This window comes from Cryptomeria japonica, chromosome 10 (assembly GCF_030272615.1).
Source record: "Cryptomeria japonica chromosome 10, Sugi_1.0, whole genome shotgun sequence".
NCBI lineage: Eukaryota > Viridiplantae > Streptophyta > Pinopsida > Cupressales > Cupressaceae > Cryptomeria > Cryptomeria japonica.
In genome coordinates this window covers 505,167,352-505,179,674 of record NC_081414.1, presented here as the reverse complement: position 1 = coordinate 505,179,674, position 12,323 = coordinate 505,167,352, and positions in this window count along the sequence as shown.

Below are 12,323 nucleotides of genomic sequence, written 5' to 3'. Positions count from 1 at the left end.
CACATACTTTATATATATGGATAGTTGCATAATAGGATTAGATCATATATATTATGTGCATACTTTATGTGCATTGTGCCCATTAGATATTATGTGGACTTGAAATTATGTGAAATTATATTTTGTGCACATTAGATCATATATATTTTGTGCATACTTTATATATTATGTGGACTTGAAATTTTATTTATGGAAGTTGTGCTTAAACAACTTTATAGGGATTATGTGGACTTGTAATTTTATTTTTGAAATTTCATTTAAATAGTTCTTGTGATTAGATAAACTAAAGGTACATACATCATGAACTAAGTATCGAAACATATCTTATAATTATAACATATTCTAAATTCAAAAGTATCAAAACAAATATAATGAATAGAAATTGATTAAAACATAATTATCTCATTCATAAATTTGACCAATAGTCTCTCATTTATGTATATTGTACACAAAATGTAATCAAGAAGACATATCTAAAATAAAATAAACAGTCTATTTAAATTATAATAATAAGTATTTATATCTCTCAAAATACAACATAAAGTATGCACAAACAATAGTAGTCATTGAGGCCAAGTCTACTCTGAGAAACCTGGAAAAAATAAAAACATGTGATTAATTTTTATAATCAGAATGCATTGAATTTAAAATACAAAGGGATTTGCCTTAAGGGTACAATAATTTAACTTACTTGTAATTATTCAAAATGAAACATAAAGTATGCACAAATAACTTTGTTTTCATTGATGCCTTCTACTTGTGGTAGACCTGAAACAAAATTTTACTAGATTAGGTTTTATAATTATGATGCATGATTTAAAATGCTATATATAATATGCATCATGACTTTTAAAAGGGAGGTGGATTAAGGGTTTAAATTATAACTTACTTGATATTCATTCCGTTATACCATCTGCATCCTCTCTCTTTTGCAAAGCATCTATAATTGTTTCGTGCTCTTCCATAGAGAGAGTCCATAATTGTTTATTAGCAGGCCTACCACGATATCTATCCAATTTTATATTAGTTGCCACTACCAAATGCGAGTAATGTATAATCTTCTTCTCTAATTCATAATCTTCAAATGCGGGCAATCCATTCTTTCTTGTTAGATATTTGTGTAGCCAAGTGCCAACAACAACCACAGATCATGTCGGATAGTCATAACCATCATCATCTACTCGAGGAGTGGTTAGCTTATGTTTTGGCTCTACACATCGAGCCAACCAATACTCTATCCCCTCTTCATTGTCCTCTGGTGCAACAATAGCATAGACATGTCCTGTGCACAAAACAATTTTATTTTAATATTTAATGAGAAATAAAAACAAAAATATACACTGTAAGATTTCATAAATATGTACTATTTAATAAATCAAAACAAATTTCAAAAATAATTTTACCTTGTTGTATAAGATCTGAAATGCGATCATAGTCATTTGATGCAAACATTTGATCCATATCTTCATTAGTTCTTTCATGCGGATCATTTGCATCTATGGGTGTCAATGATCTTTGTTGCCATTCTTCAACCCATTCTTTATTCTCACAAAATTCCCAATCTCCAGAAACACAAAACTGACAAAAGCAAGCAAGTTGCCTTATGAATATAGTCCATGTGTTTGAATTAGAACTCTTAAACGAATGCCATTTAGCTGATCCAATGATGGTATTACAATCATGTCGAATAGGAATACTATCTTCCTCTATCAACCAGAAGAAACGTCAAATTGCAAAGTTTTCAGTTGATCCTTTTGACAACTTTGAATTGCACCAATCTACAACTGCACAAGCATCTCTGAATTTCACTGCATCCTCGAATTTCAATTGTTCTCTAGCAAGAGCTCTTTTTATACAGGCATTGGCTCCATCATGTTCCCCCTTACCATGTCCCGCTTCAAAAAAACTCCATAAATGTTGGACATTGGTTATCTTGTGAACTTTGCATAGCCAATAAAACATTCTTGCATTTTTTAATTGTCTAGTGCAGTTATCTAACCATATCATATGTTGTTTCATGTCAATTTCTCTTTCCTTGAGATTATCATAAAATACCTCGAAGCAATGTTGAACAAAATCTGAAGAGTGTAATCGATTATCACTAACATAGAAATGATACTCCCTCAAAAAAATTATGTTATCTTCTATATTGTCATGGTCATGTCTATATATAATGTGCACAAATATGGCCACTTGCACTGAGTTGTAGTATTGTGATTGAGTTTCCTCTTGTGGTTTTAGAGTATAATTTTCTGCAAAATCCACAACTGATACTATTGTTCCAACTGGAAATGTGTTCTTGCATATGCAAAACTGTCCATCAAGCCATCGGGCATGTTGGGAATGTTTCACATCTTTTGGAACAATATGAGTTTTAAACTCACTAATAAATGCATTCACCCTATTATGTTCTGTAATCAATTCTAAACATTTCCCCGTCTTTCCATCCTTTAGAGGGTACTCTATATTTTTAAATCTCCTAACATCAACCATTTTTTGTCCAAACTCAGATGAAACATGTTCATGCAAACATTCACCTATCGAAGAATAGTTCCCACATAAATTGCAAAGGCCATAAATGCATGAACTAGAAAGAAATAATTGTTCATTAGGTGGTTTACAAAATAAACTTCCAATAAAATCTTTTATAGTTTTAGGTGGAACATAAACACCAAAATCCTGGACAAGATCATTACCACGCAACATACAACGTATATATCGAAAAACATCATAATAGTAACGAAACTGAACATGAGTTTTACAACAACAAGATATTCTTTGTTTATTGATTTTAACATACCAGGGTTTGCATTTTTCAAATTATCTTTGACTAATTCGTAAATTCATTAACACAGATTCATCACTAAATTTTTTAAAGAATTAAGTTTGAATCATGTCAAGAAGATGTTTTGGATGAGGATCACGAATTTTTTATCCCACCCTTAACTTTAAAACATCTCTAGCATTTGATGAAACTCTAGTGTTATCATGCCAAAATTTTGCAATTAATTGTTTAGTTTCATCATTTAATTTCATGTCCGACCTTTAAAGTCTACCACTAAAACTCCAACAATGGTTTAGTGGATCAATTTCAATTGTGTCTCTTCTTTTGGCCGCTCTTGACAAGGTTCTACAATGTAAGTTCAAATAGCCACTTATATCACTTCACATTCTTTTACTAACAATCATTTTGTCAACTATAACAGTCGTTATAACTCTACGTGTTGCATTCTTATCTTTAGATTGACTTGTTTTTCCGATAGAATCGATGGCACTGGCAACAGTAGATACAACTTGCTTATATGATTCATCTTTTCTTTTTGGTTTTGCATAAATACCTATTTTTTTAATGACTTTATGCATTTTTAACATTTTTATTAATTGTAGCATTAATTGACATTGGAATCCTAACTTTTATTATAGAAAAATTGTTTATATAATCTGTTCACATGTGTTCTAATTTTTCTCCAAGAAACTAACCCATTAAGAGTATCTAGCACATTGCTATCAATAGTAAACAAATTACATTCATTTTCTTTCAGAGAGGGTGGTGTAATATTTTCAATTTTTATTTCTTTTCGTATTGGTGTATGAAATTTATATCCAGCTTCATTTAAATCAGCAACTTGATTGGCATCATAGTCATCAGGATTTAAAAACATACCAGGATTCGCATCCACATGAACATTTGCATCAACAGTCATACCTGTGTGTGGTTCTAAATTTCTTGCATCCATCATGATGTCTTCAATGGTCTCATCTACAACGGGCACTGAACTAGATGCTTCGGAAGTGTTATTCAATTGTCGTTGTTGTGATCTTCGATCTCTTTGGCGTTTTGCCTCCTTCTCTCTTTGTGCTTGAATTTCGTCCACTGTCATTGTCCTCTTTTTTTTCTTTTGATGTTGCTTAGAACCCATCTTTACAAACTCCTCTTCAAAAAATAATATCTTTTTACTGAGTTCTTCAAAAAATTGTGTAAAAAATATTAAAAAGTACTGCCAAATGATGTAAAAAATCTTTGTCAGTACGGATTTCAATGATAGTGTGGTAAATCGATGCAATCTATCTTTTTTTTTACAATAACGGTTATTTAGAAACGGGGACCCGTTATTAAATCCAACAGGCAAAAAATGGAACAGGGAACGAGCCCCCGTTTTCGTTCTGTAAAATTTAAATCCACAACCCACCACTTGCCTCGGGATTAGGCCCGGGATAGGCCTAGGATGGCCACACGTGAGACATGAAACTGCAAATTCAAAGCTCCATGAATGAAAGCACAAATATGAACTTCTGAAATAGTTTACGTGCCTCTAATCAAAGAATTTTTATACGAAATTAAAACCCATTTCAGATTATACTGTCTAGATTCTAAATATGTAAATTTATTTAAAAATTGATTATTTTAACTATTTTTCATTTAATTTATACTAAATCAAGTCCATAAATTTGAAATATTAACTAATTTTCTTAATTTAATAACTTTTTTATTTTAATGAATTTTGAAAAAAAAATTATATGTCATCAATCTACACAAAATTCTTTTCTATTTAAAAATAATAATTCAAAAAATGCTAAGTTTACGTCAAACTATGTGGGTTGTACATGTCAAATTTTTAAAAAGATAATTACAGCCATTAAAAAATTAATTAAAAAAATAAATTGAAAAAAAAATACAGAAAATAATGCTCATCAATCTTCAGTGTGTTACAAACCATTTCCCAAAACGGTTTGAGAAAATAATTTTAATTGTGTCAAAAAGTGTGGGTCGTACACATGCATGGTATGGTCCTGAAACAGACATTTTTAAAACATAGTTTTTAGAACTCCATTCAAAAAGTTATTTTTTATTATGTGGGTATTAAAATAAATTACATATTTGAAAAGTAAACTCAGAGGGCTATCTTTTATATTACTGACTTTTTCCAAGATTCAATCTCTAAGTGTTTCAAAATTTAAGCTCAAATGAGACAAAATCTGAAAAACAGGGAAAACACTTCCACTTTTTGGCCAAAAAGTGGACTCATCTTCTTGTACTGACCCATTTATCTCTCCAAAAATCAATCGAAAAGTATCATACATGATAGGATGGTGTCCTAGTCCAAGGGCTCAACTACTTATTTTAAGTTTGAGATCATCTATCATTGTCTTCCATACACGCCTCTAACACTCTCTATGGTTAGATTTGAACACAGACACACGAAAGGAGGGGAAAAAGTTATCTTATATAGGGGCTTATATAAGTAGAAATTGTTTAGTTGACAAAGTGGTTGCTTATATAATTAGCAATCCATTGCAAGATTAATTCATTAAATTAAATGTAATTCATTAAAATATCTTTATTCCTTTCACCCAACTATCATTAGCCTTTGAAGGGCTCAAAGAGAAATTGGAACAAATCCATGAGACAACAAGAGCTATCATCTACCAACAACTCAAAACTATAGATGGAATTGAGCTAGATTCAACCAACTAATCATTAGATTCTACTAAAATCTGTAACAACCCCACTATTGCTAAAGGTATTATTTTCACCTCCAAGTGAGCATATAATTCGATCTATTTTTGTAAAAATAGAGGAAACTCGCATCAACAAAGAATAGGAAATTTTGCTGAGAGACCCTTTATCATAGGGTCAAGGACTACTCTCAATTGAGGAGGATATGTGATTCGAATAAATGAAATTTGGTACATTTCCCTAAAAATCTAATATGAAATCATAAAAAATGGTCAAGAAGTTCCTTTTCATATTTATAGCTTAAATTCAAAGTATATGGGACCTTTACTCCATCTTCAATCAATTTTATTATCAACACTCAATATTTTTATAAAATTTTAAATATATCCGCCAATATATTATAATTGATATGAATCTTATAAAATTAATACTAAATAAATAAAGTAAAATGGTGGGAAAAGATTCACCAAATGAGCAAAGATCATTTAAGTTTCTCTTAGACACTCATCCAACCTTCACTCATTCTTATGGCGAAGCTACCTAAACTTTATTTATATGTAAACGTACCTAATCAAAAAATGTATATTACTAACATCTTTATTTAGTAGGAATATACTAGTATTTGCTTCTGCAAGAAGACACATGCAATTTAGGCATTAATAAAATGAACTAGGAGAACTCTTTCAGGAACCATAAAAAACAAAGGAAAAAGAATGTAGTATTAATTAAAATATAAAAAACTAATGAAAATGATTATCTATGTACAAGAAGATTAAATTATGTCCTTGTATTTAAAATTCATGTGATATTGATGTCAAGGATAATCCCCTATTTGTACAACCAACTATATCCAAGTATACAATTTTAATCAAAGAATACCAAGGGGAGAGATATAAAAAGAAGGCAAAACTATAAAAAGACACATAATCTATAGGGTGATCTTTCAATGATACTTAATTAGTTGCTAATAGGAGGCCTACATGGGATGTTAAGGATTTAACCATAATTATTTAAAAGAATGATTACCTTTATCATATGCATTTGCCATTTTAACACACAAGAAAAGAGATCTTGTGGAATCTAGTAGTAAATAAATCTTATTCATCCATAAATAATATTCAATGGCACCTTTGACTAATGGCCATTGGAATTATCAAATAAAGTGCTAAACCAAAGGTGAAAAGAGCTACATGAGACCAATTGACATGGTTGAGCTAGATAAGTAGGATAATTGAATTTACATGTAATATTTTTTTAAATGGTTCAAATTTTATTTTTTTAAAGGTGAACTTCATAAGCTCTAGTCCAAGATAATTGTTAAGATCAATGGTTAACACAATTGGGAGGATGTCAACATGGAGATAATTTTATGTTCCCCACAAAAAAGAAAGATATTGGTGAGGGAAATGATCAATATCTAGAATTCGGGTGGGTAATGAGGGAGAATAATAATTCATTAATTTTAATATTCATTAAATAATAAAAATATATATAGAGTAGTGCAGTTAGGCCAACTACATAAACTGCATAACTGCAACTGCCTACATTACTATACATAACAGTATGTAATATGCCAACATTCTCCACTTATTACATTGTTCCTACAAAAGTATCAAGGAACCCCCCTTGAGACTTGCATCACATAACTTGTTAATTACATAAAATAAATCCATGATTTTTTGACAAGATCTTTTTTTCAAGAAAATGAATCATGAATCAAGTGGACCTCCATCAAACTACCTCATGACCCTCATATAGGTTTATCTCCAATATGAATTCCTCATTTCTCAATCCTTGTGCCTCCCAAACCATAGACATAAAATTAATTGACAATAATCCATATTGAGTTCAACATAGAACCCCTTAGTTGTCCCCAAAGGTCAAACTTCACGATTTATACGTTCTTCAAATCTATCAACATCTAAAATGGAAGCAAAAAGGAAATCAAGAAACTAAGATAAAATATGTTTTTCATGCAAAGCATCATCTCTAAGCAAGAAGTTAACTTAAGATGGTGGAAATTCATCCATCCTTAGATACCACCGGCCTCTAGTAAATTGATTTTATGCTCTATCCATTTTAAGTTGCATTAGATTCTCCAAAATGATAAGCATGTGACTTCTTAAGATCTTTGTCAATAGAGAAATGCATGGCCTTGAGAACCCAAAATTTTGGTGGCATACGAAAACTAAACATTATTAGATTTGAAAGTGTCAAGGTATCAATAATAAATTGAGCTACATAGATACATACTCTTAACCTCTTGGAATTTTTTTTCAATAACACTTGATTATCACCTTTTAATAATTCCTCACAACCAACACTCTAATATTCACATTCCATTCATGTCTAAGAATTAGTGTCTTCCTAACTAAAAATTTTATGCTTGGTGAAAATTTATGTTCTTCACCAATAGGTGCCTAATGCCTCTACAACCACTACCTCTGTCTCTTAATTTTATCCCACACCTAGAGATTTAGAAAAGAATGTTCATGCAGACCAAAACAATGGACCTTTGGCCTCTTCCATCTTAATTTTAAAACCATAGATGACCACTATTGGAGGTAGCATTACTAAAAGAAAGTTGCACCTATTTTCTATGTCATTGGAATAAATAATATTTCTATTTGAGTAGGTCAATAACCTTGTATTAAATTTATTTCATTTATAATGATTATAATAGTTTATAGATTAGGCTTATGTAGTTAAGTGAATAATAAATAATTTAAACGCTCATCAAAAAATTAGAGTAGAAAAAAAATGCTAATAAATTAGAAAAACAAACCTAATCTCCACACCTTTATAAATAAAACTCCAATTAATTTTTAGAATTGTTACTTACACAGGTCATCTTCACAAGTTCCCCAAAACATGGGAAATCAAATGCTCAGAAATAGTCTAAAATTTTTAATGCTAATATTTATATTCAACACAATTCAAACATCTATTAGCCATGTATCAATAATGTGTCCTTATTTCCAATGTTGCAAGGATCATTCTATTTCCCAAGTTGGGTGTACCTATACATATTCCTCCATGCAACTTGGTGATATTTGATGTATCCTTCAAATTACTTGCAAAAAATGCAATAGGTATTTGGCTTAGAACTATCTTCAAATGACAAGTCAAAAGAAATTTTGTAATGCTCTTCAACTTCATTCATGCAACCTTCAACGCCGTTCTTCCCTCTCATGCTAGGCACTTCTCATTGGTCTGAAGTTTCTATCGATCCCCATTTATATCAAACACTGTGTGTGCATATAAAATTCCTTCATCACCTACTATGATACCATTTTAAATATAGTATAATACTTCACTTTTATTATTATTGATTAAAGACTGAAATTTAATGAGGAGTAACATAGCTATTCTTTTAACCTACCTGCAAATTCTACTTAACCACTCTAAACCTGAGAACTCTGCAAATGCTAAAATGGGTGGTGATAGGAGTCATGATGAGCCTCTGGATTGTGAAGGCCTAAGGGCCAACCATTGAACAATCTGGAGAATTCTAGAAAAAGGGGGAGCTTACGCCCCATATTAAAAAACTACATGGATGGGATCCTAAAGTGTCTAGGATTTTTTCCAGAGGATTCAAAGATGGAAAACTAACCATGTTTGGAAGGGATGTGATGGTGGACGAGAATCTAATTGTAGAGATTATTGGGCTCCATGCTAAGGGTCTCAAATTTTATAGAGACAGAAAATATTCAAACCCGGCGGTGAAGAAATTCCCCAAAAATGACAAAGAAAGGAAATTATTGGTGAAGAAAAATAAAAGTTGCTATGATGCAGACACCATTAAACTGATTTGGAGGGAGGTTTTGAAGGTGTTAATGGAATAATCACCATGGATGGTTGGTACTCGCAGGTCTTTGGGCACCATTTTTTTTTCCTAATCACTTCAGCCACCAAGTTAGGGTTTCTTTTCCTTTCTATCTTTTGTCGTCCCTCAATACTAGCATTTCTGAGCATAGAGAGAATCCTAGTGCTAACCCTATCCTTCATAAATTGGGTCTTTTGGTTCTTATTTATGAACACTTTAAAGTCATCTTTGTCAAACCTAATTCCCCCCTCATTTTTATTTTGGAGGATGTGCAATCTGAAACCCACAGTTCTAATGATGTTGACTGGAACATTGACATGGAAGATGAGTTCCCTACTCCCCCCTATGAAAGATTGTTCCCCCTCTTGCTGGGAAAGGGAAGAATATTGACTCAGTTTTGCGCCCCTCCCCTACCTCAGGTGCCAAGATTGCCTCTAAGAAGTTAAGAGGTTGTCCCCTGCCTAAGGGAAACGCTCTCGAATTAAAGGAACATTCACCTGTGCATGATAACCAAGCTCCCCAGTCACCCTTGCATCCGCTCAACTCTTACCCTTCTACGGAAAAGGAGAATAGACCCTGGTTCCCCAACCAGCTCAACCCAAACTCTCCCCTGCTGATTTTGGCCCAGGAGTTCCCCACTGATATCTTGGCTTTTGCTAGAGATGGGGCAGTGGATTATTTCTGGATAATGAAGTGGGCTTTCCATGAGATCAAGAATCTCAAGATAAAACAAAAGGCTTGTTGGAACACTAATTTTTGGTAAAATATAGTGTTTCCTCAAGTTCTCAAATAACCATTTTTCTATATCTTATGTGCATATCATCATCAGGATTTTGCATTTCATTATCCTAGGAGAAAACTCTTTACCTTGCTGACACTGAGCTCTTCCAATCTGTGGATACTGGTTTGAGAAGAATGGTTTATTTTCTCACTTAGTGGACGAGGTAATTATTCTTATAAGTTCATTAATGAAAGATGAATACTATTGAAATTTTAATGGAGCTTGTTGTTTCAAAATTTCACACTATATGTGGTATTAAAATGCGGCTCCCACAAGGGTAGAGCCCAGTATACAGTTTCCACAAGGGGACCAGCATATGTCATTATTTAAATTTTAATTCTAAAGCCCAATATTAATAATTTAAATCTTTATTTAAATTAAAGATTTAAATAAAAATTTAATGATCACTTGGTAGAAAGATATTTATATTATGATATTACTCCCCAAGATAAACATGAAAAGAAATGGATTTTAGACTGTAACTCTATGGTTTCAGGTCCTTGTAAAACCTGTTTTTTCCCTAATCAAAAAAATGAAAAGAAATAGGGCAAATATATATTAATCCCATCTTTGGAAATAAATTATAATTATTTCAAGGAGGTTTGGACTCTCTTAAATATGTTTGATTATGAAAGAATCAAGATTAATTATTCTATGAGAGGTAAGAGTGGGGCCCTACCAATTATTTATTATCTCTGCAAAGAAGAAATATGAAGACAATTAACTTTCAAGAAGAATTTATATTTTGGATATAGCAATATGGTAGGCTCATTTTCACACAACCTTCATTTAAGTGAAAACCTTATTTAGGGCACAAGACAAATTTATACTCATTGGTATAGCATTGCATATCTGGCAAAGGTGAAATATTTTCATCAAAATGGGATTCTACACCAAAAGACATAATGTTTGGGAAGTATTAAAAAGATAAAAATGGACTCATCATTTTTTATATAGCATTAGATACCTATGAGACAAAAGACAACTTCACCAAAATGAGAAGTTACATCAAAAAATGAGTTTTCAAGCTAATGCAATCAGTGGGTATGAAGATAAACTCCACAACCCTCATCAAATATTCACCTTGCCTGCACCATAGGTTGAAATCGGGTATGAACATTCACTATGGCGTTAAAAGTGAAAGACCGGTATCAGACATTGTTGTTGTAATTGCCTTGGCACAATATGGAGAGTGCAGATAGAGCTCAAATGGATGTGATTGTAATACCCTAAAATTGGTCATCTAAACCATGGGCCCCTAATCTCGACAACATCACAAAGGTCCTAACCAAAGGCAATTAAATCAATCTTGAGCACATTATTAATTATTTAATCATCAAATATCGCATGGCAAATCAACTACTCAATATTAATTAAATATTTATTTAATTTTAATCAAATCATTTCCAATAATATCATTTTGATCAATTATCCCATTTTAATTTATTAAATATCCTTGCATATTTAATTAATTAATAAATTTGTCATTCAAACATGCAAAAAGGATTAATTTATTACAAAGAGTTGAATTGAAAATAAAACAAAAAGATTTGAATTGACAGAGAAATCAAACTTGAGATATTATTTCTTTTTCTAAATTTAGAACTTGAAATCAGAAAAGCAATTTAATTGAATTATTGAATTATTCTCTAAAATTAGAACTCAAAGTTTTTCAGAAAAAGAAGTTCAGTTGCATTGAAAAGACCTTTTTCTTGAATAAATTAAAGAATTATCTATTTTCATCATATATGCATGGAATTAATTTATTATTATTTTCCAATGCAACTTGGACTTCTAATTTGAATGCATTTCAATTAAACTATAATTGGAATCTATCTCAAGGTTAACTAAACATGATTTCTCAATTATTTTCAGTTAATCCTAAATTGAGCTTTTTCATCATTTCTCTTGTGATTCTCTATAAATTCAGTCTTCAGCTCTCATTCCAATTCAAGAGATTTTTGAGAACACGCTTGGAGATTATTATCACGCTAATTTCGCTCTGGAGTCATTGAAGATTATTGTGCTTTTTAGATTATTTGCATCCATTTTACATCCATTATTGCTTCCATTGTTGCTTGAAATTGATTATTTGCTTGAATTATTCATCCATCTTGCATCCATATAGCTTAATATCATATAGATTAAATCCTTCGTCTTGGTGTAGTCTAGTCACTGGTATTGCTTATAAAAATCTGAGAGCAATCTTATACTCGCATCTTTTAGAAGGCAATTGGTCGCTTTGCTATGGTTTATTA